This window comes from Coregonus lavaretus (assembly GCF_964263955.1).
Source record: "Coregonus lavaretus genome assembly, chromosome: 23".
NCBI lineage: Eukaryota > Metazoa > Chordata > Actinopteri > Salmoniformes > Salmonidae > Coregonus > Coregonus lavaretus.
The window spans coordinates 1,769,408-1,785,075 of record NC_140010.1 but is presented as its reverse complement, the minus strand read 5'-3'; positions in this window follow the sequence as shown (position 1 = coordinate 1,785,075).

The following is a 15,668-nucleotide window of genomic DNA, read 5'->3' as shown; positions in this document are numbered from 1 at the left end:
CAGGACACAGGAGAGGAGAGCTGAATAGCATCTGGTTGGTCTCTGGGAGCAGGACACAGGAGAGGAGAGCTGAATAGCATTAATTGAAGCGTTGAAACAGTATGACAACATTAGCTTAGAGCTATTCACTTCGGGACAGTATGAAAAATGTATGCACTCACTAACTTTAAGTCGCTCTGGATAAGAGCGTCTGCTAAATGACTCAAATGTAAATGAACTAGAGTGTGACTGTGGGCGGGAGCACTGACGTAGTGTTGGCTGGAGCACTGACGTAGTGTTGGCTGGAGCACTGACGTGGTGTTGGCTGGAGCACTGACGTAGTGTTGGCTGGAGCACTGACGTAGTGTTGGCGGGAGCACTGACGTGGTGTTGGCTGGAGCACTGAGGTAGTGTTGGCTGGAGCACTGAGGTAGTGTTGGCTGGAGCACTGACGTAGTGTTGGCTGGAGCACTGACGTAGTGTTGGCGGGAGCACTGACGTGGTGTTGGCTGGAGCACTGACGTAGTGTTGGCTGGAGCACTGACGTAGTGTTGGCTGGAGCACTGACGTAGTGTTGGCTGGAGCACTGACGTAGTGTTGGCTGGAGCACTGACGTGGTGTTGGCTGGAGCACTGACGTGGTGTTGGCTGGAGCACTGACGTAGTGTTGGCTGGAGCACTGACGTAGTGTTGGCTGGAGCACTGACGTAGTGTTGGCTGGAGCACTGACGTAGTGTTGGCTGGAGCACTGACGTAGTGTGGCTCCAACTCCAGAACAGTGGTTTAAAAAGAGACAAGACACAACCATCGACAGACAAGTTGGCGACATCAGTTTGAAGAGTATCTCCCAAGTAGACTTTGAAAACCCTGCGCCTATGGACTGGTGTTATGCGGCCTTGGATGACAACGCAGAGACCGGCTATCCTGACTCAAGCCTTTACCAAAAACTCACAAATCTGGACTCTTTTCCGCCAACGGATTACCACTGGCTCGACCAGTTTTCGTCTGAAATAGGGCCTCTGAATCGAACATACCAGCCAAAACCTGTGGAAGTGATTGTGAATATTATCAAAGCAACATTGGCTCTTATCCTGGAGCATATCATTGCAATCAAGCTAAATAAATCATGCATAGGGTGTGAAGTGAGCCATCCTAGCCAGCGAAGACATTCTTGCTTATTCGTGCCAAATGCTTATTATTTTGAGAGCTACTTTGACAACATCGCAAAATAACTTTATGCACGTAGACTGAAATACGCCTTGGCTAGGGCTCTCAAAGCCTTTGGTTTTCACCCTCCACTGTCCAAGATTCAAGGAGCTGCTGAAGCAATTGTTAGAGAAACCCGGGAGAAACGAAACCCGGAGAAACGAAACCCGGGAGAAACGAAACCCGGGAGAAACGAAACCCGGGAGAAACGAAACCCGGAGAAACGAAACCCGGGAGAAACGAAACCCGGGAGAAACGAAACCCGGGAGAAACGATACCCGGGAGAAACGAAACCCGGGAGAAACGAAACCCGGGAGAAACGATACCCGGGAGAAACGAAACCCGGGAGAAACGAAACCCGGGAGAAACGAAACCCGGGAGAAACGATACCCGGGAGAAACGAAACCCGGGAGAAACGAAACCCGGGAGAAACGAAACCCGGGAGAAACGATACCCGGGAGAAACGAAACCCGGGAGAAACGAAACCCGGGAGAAACGATACCCGGGAGAAACGAAACCCGGGAGAAACGAAACCCGGGAGAAACGAAACCCGGGAGAAACGATACCCGGGAGAAACGAAACCCGGGAGAAACGAAACCCGGAGAAACGAAACCCGGGAGAAACGAAACCCGGGAGAAATGAAACCCGGGGAAACTCTTTGATCAGAAGAGTGAGCAAGCTGTGTTTGACGCTGTGGACTATTGGGTTGGCTGAGTCTGAGACAGGGATGGGAACCACCTATGCAGCTTGGCCAGCTATTTGACGCTGTGGACTCTTGGGTTGGCTGAGTCTGAGACAGGGATGGGGTTGGCTGAGTCTGAGACAGGGATGGGGTTGGCTGAGTCTGAGACAGGGATGGGGTTGGCTGAGTCTGAGACAGGGATGGGGACCACCTATGCAGCTTGGCCAGCTATTTAAACACAGGTTATGTGGCTTTAGAGTTGAAGGCTGTGGTTGGTTTAGGTTAACTAACAGACAGGGTTGGCTTGGATTAACTAATGGAGAGGGTTGGCTTAGATTAACTAATGGAGAGGGTTGGCTTAGATTAACTAACAGACGGGGTTGGTTTAGGTTAACTAACAGACAGGGTTGGCTTAGATTAACTAACATATGGGGTTGGTTTAGATTAACTAACAAATAGGGTTGTCTTAGATTAACTAACAGACGGGGTTGTCTTAGATTAACTAACAGACGGGGTTGTCTTAGATTAACTAACAGACAGGGTTGGTTTAGATTAACCAACATACGGGGTTGGCTTAGATTAACTAACAGACGGGGTTGGCTTAGATTAACCAACAGACGGGGATGGCTTGGATTAATTAAGGAATAGGGTTGGTTTAGGTTAACTAACAGACAGGGTTGGCTTGGATTAACTAATGGAGAGGGTTGGCTTAGATTAACTAATGGAGAGGGTTGGCTTAGATTAACTAACAGACGGGGTTGGTTTAGGTTAACTAACAGACAGGGTTGGCTTAGATTAACTAACATATGGGGTTGGTTTAGATTAACTAACAAATAGGGTTGTCTTAGATTAACTAACAGACGGGGTTGTCTTAGATTAACTAACAGACGGGGTTGTCTTAGATTAACTAACAGACAGGGTTGGTTTAGATTAACCAACATACGGGGTTGGCTTAGATTAACTAACAGACGGGGTTGGCTTAGATTAACCAACAGACGGGGATGGCTTGGATTAATTAAGGAATAGGGTTGGTTTAGATTAACAGATGGGGTTGGCATAGATTAACTAACAGACGGGGTTGGTTCAGATTAACTAACAGACGGGGTTGGTTTAGATTAACTAACAAACGGGGTTAGCTTAGATTAACTAAGGAATGGGGTTGGTTTAGATTAACTAACAGATGTGGTTGGCTTAGATTAACTAACGAATGGGGTTGGTTTAGATTAACTAACAGATGGGGTTGGCTTAGATTAACTAACAGACAGGGTTGTTTTAGATTAACTAACAGACGGGGTTGTTTTAGATTAACTAACAGACGGGGTTGTTTTAGATTAACTAACAGACGGGGTTGGTTTAGATTAACTAACAGACGGGGTTGGCTTAGATTAACTAACAAACGGGGTCTAAAAACGAATTAGGTTTCCCCTTTTATCTGTGGATTAATTGTTGGAGTAGAGAACACACAAATTTGTATGACTAGCTAAAAAAAGGACCATATGCATTTCAGGTCAAATAACAATCCAATGTTTATCTCCCAGGACAAATTAGTTAGTAACAGCAAGCTAGCTAAATGTCCATGAATGTTTCATGTATTTCTACCGGTCCCCTAATTAATATAGTTGGTTCATAGTTAGTTTTGGTATTTTAACCTGCGTGTCATGAGGATAGCACAAATCAACATGCGCACAATGGCACACGCAGACGCAAAGAGGGGAGGTGGTTTAGTCAGCATGTTACAGTAGGCCTATGTTGACTGTCTACAGTAGGCCTATGTTGACTGTCTACAGTAGGCCTATGTTGACTGTCTACAGTAGGCATATGTTGACTGTCTACACTTTACAGTAGTCCTATGTTGACTATCTACAGTTTACAGTAGGCCTATGTTGACTGTCTACAGTTTACAGTAGTCCTATGTTGACTATCTACAGTTTACAGTAGTCCTATGTTGACTATCTACAGTTTACAGTAGTCCTATGTTGACTGTCTACAGTTTACAGTAGTCCTATGTTGACTGTCTACAGTTTACAGTAGGCCTATGTTGACTGTCTACAGTTTACAGTAGGCCTATGTTGACTGTCTACAGTAGGCCTATGTTGACTGTCTACAGTAGTCATATGTTGACTGTCTACACTTTACAGTAGTCCTATGTTGACTATCTACAGTTTACAGTAGGCCTATGTTGACTGTCTACAGTTTACAGTAGTCCTATGTTGACTATCTACAGTTTACAGTAGTCCTATGTTGACTATCTACAGTTTACAGTAGTCCTATGTTGACTGTCTACAGTTTACAGTAGTCCTATGTTGACTGTCTACAGTTTACAGTAGTCCTATGTTGACTATCTACAGTTTACAGTAGTCCTATGTTGACTGTCTACAGTTTACAGTAGGCCGTATCATTGGCCTGCACAATAGCGGCCAAATGTGTGTTCTCAAAACCTTTGTGTATTGACCCTATTGACCAAAAATGAATTGAAGTACAGTGGGGAGAACAAGTATTTGATACACTGCCGATTTTGCAGGTTTTCCTACTTACAAAGCAGGTAGAGGTCTGTAAACATAGGTACACTTCAACTGTGAGAGACGGAATCAATACAAATTATCTCCAGAAAATCACATTGTATGATTTTCAAGTAATTAATTTGCATTTTATTGCATGACATAAGTATTTGATCACCTACCAACCAGTAAGAATTCCGGCTCTCACAGACCTGTTAGTTTTTCTTTAAGAAGCCCTCCTGTTCTCCACTCATTACCTGTATTAACTGCACCTGTTTGAACTCGTTACCTGTATAAAAGACACCTGTCCACACACTCAATCAAAGAGACTCCAACCTCTCCACAATGGCCAAGACCAGAGAGCTGTGTAAGGACATCAGGGATAAAATTGTAGACCTGCACAAGGCTGGGATGGGCTACATGACAATAGGCAAGCAGCTTGGTGAGAAGGCAACAACTGTTGGCGCAATTATTAGAAAATGGAAGAAGTTCAAGATGAATTATTATTAGCCTACTATCAAGGAGTCATTATTATGTAATTAGGCCAGTGTGAAACACATCCTCAGGAATTACATAAGAAAGTCCCGTGATTATTCCATCTAAAGGGCCACAGAATCCACTAAGTCTCCCATCCATTATCTCCCCTCTCCGGAAGGGATGACAAGGTTTATATTTATTTTTGTATTTAAGCCCAATAATTTAAAGTAGGTTGGTCATATTATGATTATATATATATATATATATATAAAAATTATCTCCACCTGCATACACACACCATACAGCACCCCCACCAATACACCACAGCACCCCCACCAACACACTACAGCACCCCCACCAACACACTACAGCACCCCCACCAACACACTACAGCACCCCCACCTCCACACTACAGCACCCCCACCAACACACCATACAGCACCCCCACCTCCACACTACAGCACCCCCACCTCCACACTACAGCACCCCCACCAACACACTACAGCACCCCCACCAACACACCATACAGCATCCCCACCAACACACCCCCACTAACACACTAAAGCACCCCCACCTCCACACTACAGCACCCCCACCAACACACCATACAGCACCTCCACACTACAGCACCCACACCTCCACACTACAGCACCCCCACCAACACACCATACAGCACCCCCACCTCCACACTACAGCACCCCCACCAACACACCATACAGCACCCACACCAACACACTACAGCACCCCCACCAACACACCATACAGCACCCACACCAATACACTACAGCACCCCCACCAACACACCATACAGCACCCACACCAATACACTACAGCACCCCCACCAACACACTACAGCACCCCCACCAACACACCATACAGCATCCCCACCAACACACTACAGCACCCCCACCAACACACCATACAGCACCCCCACCAACACACCATACAGCACCCCCACCTCCACACTACAGCACCCCCACCAACACACCATACAGCACTCACACCAACACACTACAGCACCCCCACCAACACACCATACAGCACCCCCACCTCCACACTACAGCACCCCCACCAACACACCATACAGCACCCACACCAACACACTACAGCACCCCCACCAACACACCATACAGCACCCACACCAATACACTACAGCACCCCCACCAACACACTACAGCACCCCCACCAACACACTACAGCACCCCCACCAACACACCATACAGCATCCCCACCAACACACTACAGCACCCCCACCAACACACCATACAGCACCCCCACCAACACACCATACAGCATCCCCACCAACACACTACAGCACCCCCACCAACACACCATACAGCACCCCCACCAACACACCATACAGCATCCCCACCAACACACTACAGCACCCCCACCAACACACCATACAGCACCCCCACCAACACACCATACAGCATCCCCACCAACACACCCCCACCAACACACTACAGCACCCCCACCTCCACACTACAGCACCCCCACCTCCACACTACAGCACCCCCACCTCCACACTACAGCACCCCCACCAACACACCCCCACCAACACACTACAGCACCCCCACCAACACACCATACAGCACCCCCACCAACACGCCATACAGCACCCCCACCAACACACCATACAGCACCTCCACACTACAGCACCCCCACCAACATACCATACAGCATCCCCACCAACACACCATACAGCACCCCCACCAACATACCATACAGCACCCCCACCAACACACCATACAGCACCCCCACCAACATACCATACAGCACCCCCACCAACACACCATACAGCACCCCCACCAACATACCATACAGCACCTCCACCAACACACCATACAACCTCCCGAGTGGCGCAGTGGTCTGTTCCACTAGAGATCCTGGTTCGAATCCAGGCTCTGTCGTAGCCGGCCGCGACCGGGAGACCCATGGGGCGGCGCACAATTGGCCCAGCGTCGTCCAGGGGAGGGGAGGGAATGGCCGGCAGGGATGTAGCTCAGTTGTGGGTTCGATTCCCACGGGGGGCCAGTATGAAAAATAAAAAAAATAATGTATGCACTGTAAGTCGCTCTGGACTAAAATGTACATGTAATACTATACAGCACCCCCACCAACACAATATACAGCACCCCCACCATACAGCACCCCCACCATACAGCACCCCCACCAACACACCATACAGCACCCCCACCAACACACCATACAGCACCCCCACCAATACACTACAGCACCCCCACCAACACACTACAGCACCCCCACCAACACACTACAGCACCCCCACCAATACACTACAGCACCCCCACCAATACACTACAGCACCCCCACCAACACACTACAGCACCCCCACCAACACACTACAGCACCCCCACCAATACACTACAGCACCCCCACCAACACACTACAGCACCCCCACCAATACACTACAGCACCCCCACCAATACACTACAGCACCCCCACCAACACACCATACAGCACCCCCACCAATACACTACAGCACCCCCACCAACACACTACAGCACCCCCACCAACACACTACAGCACCCCCACCAATACACTGCCTAACACAGCCACACACAACACAGACACACACAACACAGACACACACAACACAGACACTTCTCACTAAGTCTGAACAGTAACACAGAAGGCTACTAGTCTAATTGCAGCTTACCTCTAAGGTAGGCCTACACCTGAGTTGGGTTACATTGTAACGTTATGTTTGGTGTTGCTCTGTTTTACATTTACATTTACATTTTAGTCATTTAGCAGACGCTCTTATCCAGAGCGACTTACAGTTAGTGAATACATATATATTTTTTTTATACTGGGCCCCCCGAGGGAAACGAACCCACAACCCTGGCGTTGCAAACGCCATGCTCTACCAACTGAGCTACATCCCTGCCGGCCATTCCCTCCCCTACCCTGGACGACGCTGGGCCAATTGTGCGCCGCCCCATGGGTCTCCCGGTCGCGGCCGGCTGCGACAGAGCCTGTTGATGGGAGGATAAACTGCACCGTTTCAAGCAAATAATTAGCCTAGGCTCAGAAGAGACAGTGAGCTATCTGCTAGCAAGCTGCACAGAAAAATAGATGGGAAACATTTCCAATTCACTGGTATTTAGCTGTTTTTATCGATTGTAGGGCTGTAGCCACTGAATTCAGGTAGATTTTACTTGAAAGAATAAAACCATCAATCACAAAATTCGCAGCTAGCACAATACAGCCAATGCCTCCCGCACAGCTAGCAAGCTAACAGCTAACACTGGTCATGGAAATGGGGTTGGCGACACGTGAATTTGGACCAATCCCTGGACCCATACATCAAAACGCAGCTACTGCGCTCTACTCTGTAACCTGCTGTGTTTTTTCCGTGTCTCTGAAAACATCTGAATGACAGAAACGAAGACAAAACGTTTTACCTACAGTGCCAGTCAAAAGTTTGGACACACATTTTTACATTTTAGTCATTTAGCAGACACTCCTCTCCAGAGCGACTTACAGTTAGTGAGTGCATACATTTTTTTTTCATACTGGTCCCCCGTGGGAAACGAACCCACAACCCTGGCTTTGCAAGTGCCATGCTCTACCAACTGAGCTACACACACCTACTCATTCAAAGGTTTTTCTTTATTTTTACTATTTTCTACATTGTAGAATATTATTGAAGACATCAAAACTATGAAATAACACATATGGAATCATGTAGTAACCAACAAAGTGTTAAACAAATCTAAATATATTTTATATTTGAGATTCTTCAAAGTAGCCACCCTTTGCCTTGATGACAGCTTTGCACACTCTTGGCATTCTCTCAACCAGCTTCACCTGGAATGCTTTTCCAACAGTCTTGAAGGAGTTCCCACATATGCTGAGCACTTGTTGGCTGCTTTTCCTTCACTCTGCAGTCCAACTCATCCCAAACCATCTCAATTGGGTTGAGGTCGGGTGATTGTGATTGCCGAGTGGCGCAGTGGTCTAAGGCACTGCATTGCAGTGCTAGCTGTGCCACTAGAGATCCTGGTTTGAATCCAGGCTCTGTCGTAGCCGGCCGTGACCGGGAGACCCATGGGGCGGCGCACAATTGGCCCAGCATCGTCCAGGGTAGGGGAGGGAATGGCCGGCAGGGATGTAGCTCAGTTGGTAGAGCATGGCGTTTGCAACGCCAGGGTTGTGGGTTCGATTCCCACGGGGGGACAGTATAAAAAAATAAAATAATGTATGCACTCACTAACTGGATAAGAGCGTCTGCTAAATGACTAAAATGTTTTCAAAAAATTGTGGAGGCCAGGTCATCTGATGCAGCACTCCATCACTCTCCTTGGTCAAATAGCCCTTACACAGCCTGGAGGTGTGTTTTGATGTCAGAGGAAAAACCAAGCCATGAGGTCGAAGGAATTGTTCGTAGAGCTCCAAGACAGGATTGTGTCAAGGCACAGATCTGGGGAAAGGTACCAAAAAATGTCTGCAGCATTGAAGGTCCCCAAGAACACAGTGGCCTCCATCATTCTTAAATATAAGGAGTTTGGAACAACGAAGACTCTTCCTAGAGCTGGCCACCCGGCCAAACTGAGCAATTGGGGGAAAAGGGCCTTGGTCAGTGAGGTGACCAAGAACCCGATGGTCACTCTGACAGAGCTCCAGAGATCCTCTGTGGAGATGGGAGAACCTTCCAGAAGGACAGACGGAAGCCACTCCTCAGTAAAAGGCACATGACAGCCCGCTTGGAGTTTGCCAAAAGGCAGCTAAAGACTCAGACCATGAGAAACAAGATTCTCTGGCCTGAATGCCAAGCGTCACATCTGGAGGAAACCTGGCACCATCCCTACGGTGAAGCATGGTGGTGGCAGCATCATGCTGTGGGGATGTTTTTCAGCGGCAGGGACTGGGAGACTAGTCAGGTTCGAGGGAAAGATGTACTGAGCAAAGTACAGAGAGGTCCTTGATGAAAACCTGCTCCAGAGCGCTCAGGACCTCAGACTGGGGTGAAGGTTTACCTTCCAACAGGACGACGACCCTAAGCACACAGCCAAGACAACGCAGGAGTGGCTTCGGGACAAGTCTCTGAATGTCCTTGAGTGGCCCAGCCAGAGCCCGGACTTGAACCCGATCGAACATCTCTGGAGAGACCAGAAAATAGCTGTGCAGCGACGCTCCCCATTCAACTTGACAGAGCTTGAGGATCTGCAGAGAAGAATGGGAGAAACTCCCCAAATACAGGTGTGCCAAGCTTGTAGCGTCATACCCAAGAAGACTCGAGTCTGTAATCAACAAAGTACTGAGTAAAGGGTCTGAATACTTATGTAAATGTGATATTTCAGTTTTGTATTTTGAATACATTTGCAAAACCTGTTTTTGCTTTGTCATTATGGGGTATTGTGTGTAGATTGATGAGGGGGAAAAAACGATTTAATCCATTTTAGAATAAGGCTGTAACGTAACAAAATGTGGAAAAAGTAAAAGGGGTCTGAATACTTTCAGAATGCACTGTATTTTAAATAAAAACACACTGAATCAATTGCAGGCTTTTTTTTGCACTAGATGGCAACAGAGAACAACCAAACAACCACACGAGTGTATTATCCAATCAAAAGCAGTATCAGGTTCCTCTCCTGTTTTTCTTTTAAACACCCCAAAATTATATTCACCCTAATTTTTCCACATGAGCCTTTTATATATTCAATTTATACTTTCTATATACTTATCAATATATTATTCCGTCTTTACAGTATGTGTCCATTGGTTACATCGTGAAATAAAGCCGCCTTTTCACGATGATGTTTGCCATTTCCCATTGAATTATGGTCGCCATTCCCCAATTGGTGATTCCCATTCCCCAACTGATGACCATTTCCTAATGTTGTTAAACCCCCTTGTTTATCGATAGAAGACCTTCTCTCGTGGTGTCGTGATCGTGTTGAAGGAGAAGGTTTGGTCTCAAACGCGTTGGGTGGGAGTTTCTGGGCTGAGTTGATGGACATCTCTGTTTGTACTCCCTTGTGAGACACAGGTTTCTGTCCGGGTCTCTGGGGTATGCCTATCGCAGGGAGAGTGAGCTGCTCTCTTTGAGACTTCTTATCCTCCCAGAGTTTCAACAAACGGCGTTGATTATTCGTCATGTCCTTCAGGTTCTGCTGCAATGACTGCACCTGATATTCCAGAAGAGTTTTAGACGTGACGGCATTTGCCAGCTCTGATGTCAGATCATCAATGGTCAAACTGAGTCTACCTGTTTTCTCCACCAGCGAACTGCACTGACGCTCCTTCTCGTGCAGGTCAGAGATGATGTCCTTGGTGGTCTTGCCGTTGAACTTGGGGCTAGCCTCCAGGCCTATCTCTTGACGGAGAGTCTTGACATGCTTGCGCAGCTCCTTGTTCTCCAAAGTCATGGTCTTGAATTTCTGTTTCAGCACCTCCGTTGACCTCATCCTGGACTCGTACTGTCTGAGCTTCTCCTTCATAATACTCTCCCTGTGCGCCACATCGTCTCTCTCCTTCCTGCATTTCTCCAGGAGTTTCAACATCTGAAACTTGGAGGCGTTCTCTTTTTTCTCGGCCATCCTTTATAGCTTTTTACAGACTCAAATATCACACATAAAACTAAAAACACATGGTGTACGATATTAGCCTATAGATCCTCTGTTCTCTGCTCCAGGTTTCAGGTTTCTCTAATGCAGGTCTCTCTCCCCATGGGATAAAATAGATCAACAAACCATTTCAGAAATCTTTAACATTAGTATTCCTCAGGATCTATAATGTTCCGTCCATTGTTATATTCACCCTGGACCTAAGACAATCCCCTCGTGTTAGTCTCTCAGAGAGAGAAAGCAGAGAGGCAGGAGGGCAGCACCAGGGCAACTGCAGCTGGTTCCTCTCCAGTGTAACACTAAGCTCAGGGCTAGAATGACCGTTAATTAGGCCACACCATCTCTTTGACACAGTTAGTTTCAAGTGACACAATGTTTCTATTTTCTTAATTAAAGCCAAATACTTGAGCCCTCCTTGATCAGTAAATGCGTCAACACAAATCTTCTGTTGATTGTAGCTGTGGTAGTGTATAGTATCTGTGGTAGTGATAGTATCTGTGGTAGTGATAGTATCTGTGGTAGTGATAGTATATGTGGTAGTGTATAGTATCTGTGGTAGTGTATAGTATCTGTGGTAGTGTATAGTATATGTGGTCTCCTGAGTGGCGCAGTGGTCTAAGGCACTGCATCGCAGTGCTAACTGTGCCACTAGAGATCCTGGTTCGAATCCAGGCTCTGTCGCAGCCGGCCGCGACCGGGAGACTCATGGGCGGCACACAATTGGCCCAGTGTCGTCCAGGGTAGGGGAGGGAATGGCCGGCAGGGATGTAGCTCAGTTGATAGAGCATGGCGTTTGCAACGCCAGGGTTGTGGGTTCGATTCCCACGGGGGGCCAGTATAAAAAAATTATATATATAAAATATGTATTCACTAACTGTAAGTTGCTCTGGATAAGAGCGTCTGCTAAATGACTTCAATGTATCTGTGGTAGTGTATAGTATCTGTGGTAGTGTATAGTATCTGTGGTAGTGTATAGTATATGTGGTTAGTGTGTGGTAGTGTATAGTATCTGTGGTAGTGTATAGTATATGTGTATAGTATCTGTGGTTAGTGTATAGTATATGTGGTATAGTATATGTGGTATCTGTGGTAGTGTATAGTATCTGTGGTTAGTGTATAGTATCTGTGGTAGTGTATAGTATCTGTGGTTAGTGTATAGTATATGTGGTATCTGTGGTAGTGTATAGTATCTGTGGTAGTGTATAGTATCTGTGGTAGTGTATAGTATCTGTGTATAGTATCTGTGGTAGTGTATAGTATCTGTGGTAGTGTATAGTATCTGTGGTTAGTGTATATGTGTATAGTATATGTGGTTAGTGTATAGTATCTGTGGTTAGCGTATAGTATCTGTGGTAGTGTATAGTATCTGTGGTAGTGTATAGTATATGTGGTATATGTGGTAGTCTATAGTATATGTGGTAGTGTATAGTATCTGTGGTAGTGTATAGTATATGTGGTAGTGTATAGTATCTGTGGATAGTGTATAGTATATGTGGTAGTGTATAGTATCTGTGGTAGTGTATAGTATATGTGGTATCTGTGGTAGTGTATAGTATCTGTGGTTAGTGTATAGTATCTGTGGTTAGTGTATAGTATCTGTGGTAGTGTATAGTATATGTGGTATCTGTGGTAGTGTATAGTATCTGTGGTTAGTGTATAGTATCTGTGGTAGTGTATAGTATCTGTGGTTAGTGTATAGTATATGTGGTATCTGTGGTAGTGTATAGTATCTGTGGTAGTGTATAGTATCTGTGGTAGTGTATAGTATCTGTGGTTAGTGTATAGTATCTGTGGTTAGTGTATAGTATCTGTGGTAGTGTATAGTTCTGTGGTTAGTGTATAGTATATGTGGTTAGTGTATAGTATATGTGGTTAGTGTATAGTATCTGTGGTTAGCGTATAGTATCTGTGGTTAGTATATGTGGTATCTGTGGTAGTGTATAGTATCTGTGGTAGTGTATAGTATATGTGGTATATGTGGTAGTCTATAGTATCTGTGGTAGTGTATAGTATATGTGGTAGTGTATAGTATCTGTGGTAGTGTATAGTATATGTGGTTAGTGTATAGTATCTGTGGTTAGTGTATAGTATATGTGGTAGTGTATAGTATCTGTGGTAGTGTATAGTATCTGTGGTAGTGTATAGTATATGTGGTATCTGTGGTATTGTATAGTATCTGTGGTTAGTGTATAGTATCTGTGGTTAGTGTATAGTATCTGTGGTAGTGTATAGTATCTGTGGTAGTGTATAGTATATGTGGTATCTGTGGTAGTGTATAGTATATGTGGTAGTGTATAGTATATGTGGTAGTGTATAGTATCTGTGGTAGTGTATGGTATCTGTGGTAGTGTATAGTATATGTGGTAGTGTATAGTATCTGTGGTAGTGTATAGTATATGTGGTATCTGTGGTAGTGTATAGTATATGTGGTAGTGTATAGTATCTGTGGTAGTGTATAGTATCTGTGGTAGTGTATAGTATCTGTGGTTAGTGTATAGTATCTGTGGTAGTGTATAGTATCTGTGATAGTGTATAGTATATGTGGTAGTGTATAGTATCTGTGGTAGTGTATAGTATCTGTGGTAGTGTATAGTTCTGTGGTTAGTGTATAGTATATGTGGTTAGTGTATAGTATATGTGGTAGTGTATAGTATATGTGGTAGTGTATAGTATCTGTGGTTAGTGTATAGTATCTGTGGTAGTGTATAGTATATGTGGTTAGTGTATAGTATATGTGGTAGTGTATAGTATATGTGGTAATGTATAGTATATGTGGTAGTGTATAGTTCTGTGGTTAGTGTATAGTATATGTGGTTAGTGTATAGTATATGTGGTAGTGTATAGTATATGTGGTAGTGTATAGTATATGTGGTAGTGTATAGTTCTGTGGTTAGTGTATAGTATATGTGGTAGTGTATAGTATATGTGGTAGTGTATAGTATCTGTGGTAGTGTATAGTTCTGTGGTTAGTGTATAGTATATGTGGTTAGTGTATAGTATCTGTGGTTAGTGTATAGTATATGTGGTATCTGTGGTAGTGTATAGTATCTGTGGTAGTGTATAGTATATGTGGTATCTGTGGTAGTCTATAGTATCTGTGGTAGTGTATAGTATCTGTGGTAGTGTATAGTATCTGTGGTTAGTGTATAGTATCTGTGGTTAGTGTATAGTATCTGTGGTAGTGTATAGTATCTGTGGTAGTGTATAGTATCTGTGGTAGTGTATAGTATCTGTGGTAGTGTATAGTTCTGTGGTTAGTGTATAGTATATGTGGTTAGTGTATAGTATATGTGGTTAGTGTATAGTATCTGTGGTAGTGTATAGTATCTGTGGTTAGCGTCTAGTATCTGTGGTTAGTGTATAGTATCTGTGGTTAGTGTATAGTATATGTGGTATCTGTGGTAGTGTATAGTATCTGTGGTAGTGTATAGTATATGTGGTATATGTGGTAGTCTATATTATCTGTGGTAGTGTATAGTATATGTGGTAGTGTATAGTATCTGTGGTAGTGTATAGTATCTGTGGTAGTGTATCGTATCTGTGGTAGTGTATAGTATATGTGGTAGTGTATAGTATCTGTGGTTAGTGTATAGTATCTGTGGTTAGTGTATAGTATATGTGGTAGTGTATAGTATCTGTGGTAGTGTATAGTATCTGTGGTAGTGTATAGTATCTGTGGTAGTGTATAGTATATGTGGTATCTGTGGTAGTGTATAGTATCTGTGGTTAGTGTATAGTATCTGTGGTAGTGTATAGTATCTGTGGTTAGTGTATAGTATCTGTGGTAGTGTATAGTATCTGTGGTAGTGTATAGTATCGGTGGTAGTGTATAGTATCTGTGGTAGTGTATAGTATATGTGGTATCTGTGGTAGTGTATAGTATATGTGGTAGTGTATAGTATATGTGGTAGTGTATAGTATCTGTGGTAGTGTATAGTATATGTGGTATCTGTGGTAGTGTATAGTATATGTGGTAGTGTATAGTATCTGTGGTAGTGTATAGTATCTGTGGTAGTGTATAGTATCTGTGGTAGTGTATAGTATATGTGGTATCTGTGGTAGTGTATAGTATATGTGGTAGTGTATAGTATCTGTGGTAGTGTATAGTATCTGTGGTAGTGTATAGTATATGTGGTAGTGTATAGTATCTGTGGTTAGTGTATAGTATCTGTGGTAGTGTATAGTATCTGTGGTAGTGTATAGTATATGTGGTAGTGTATAGTATATGTGGTAG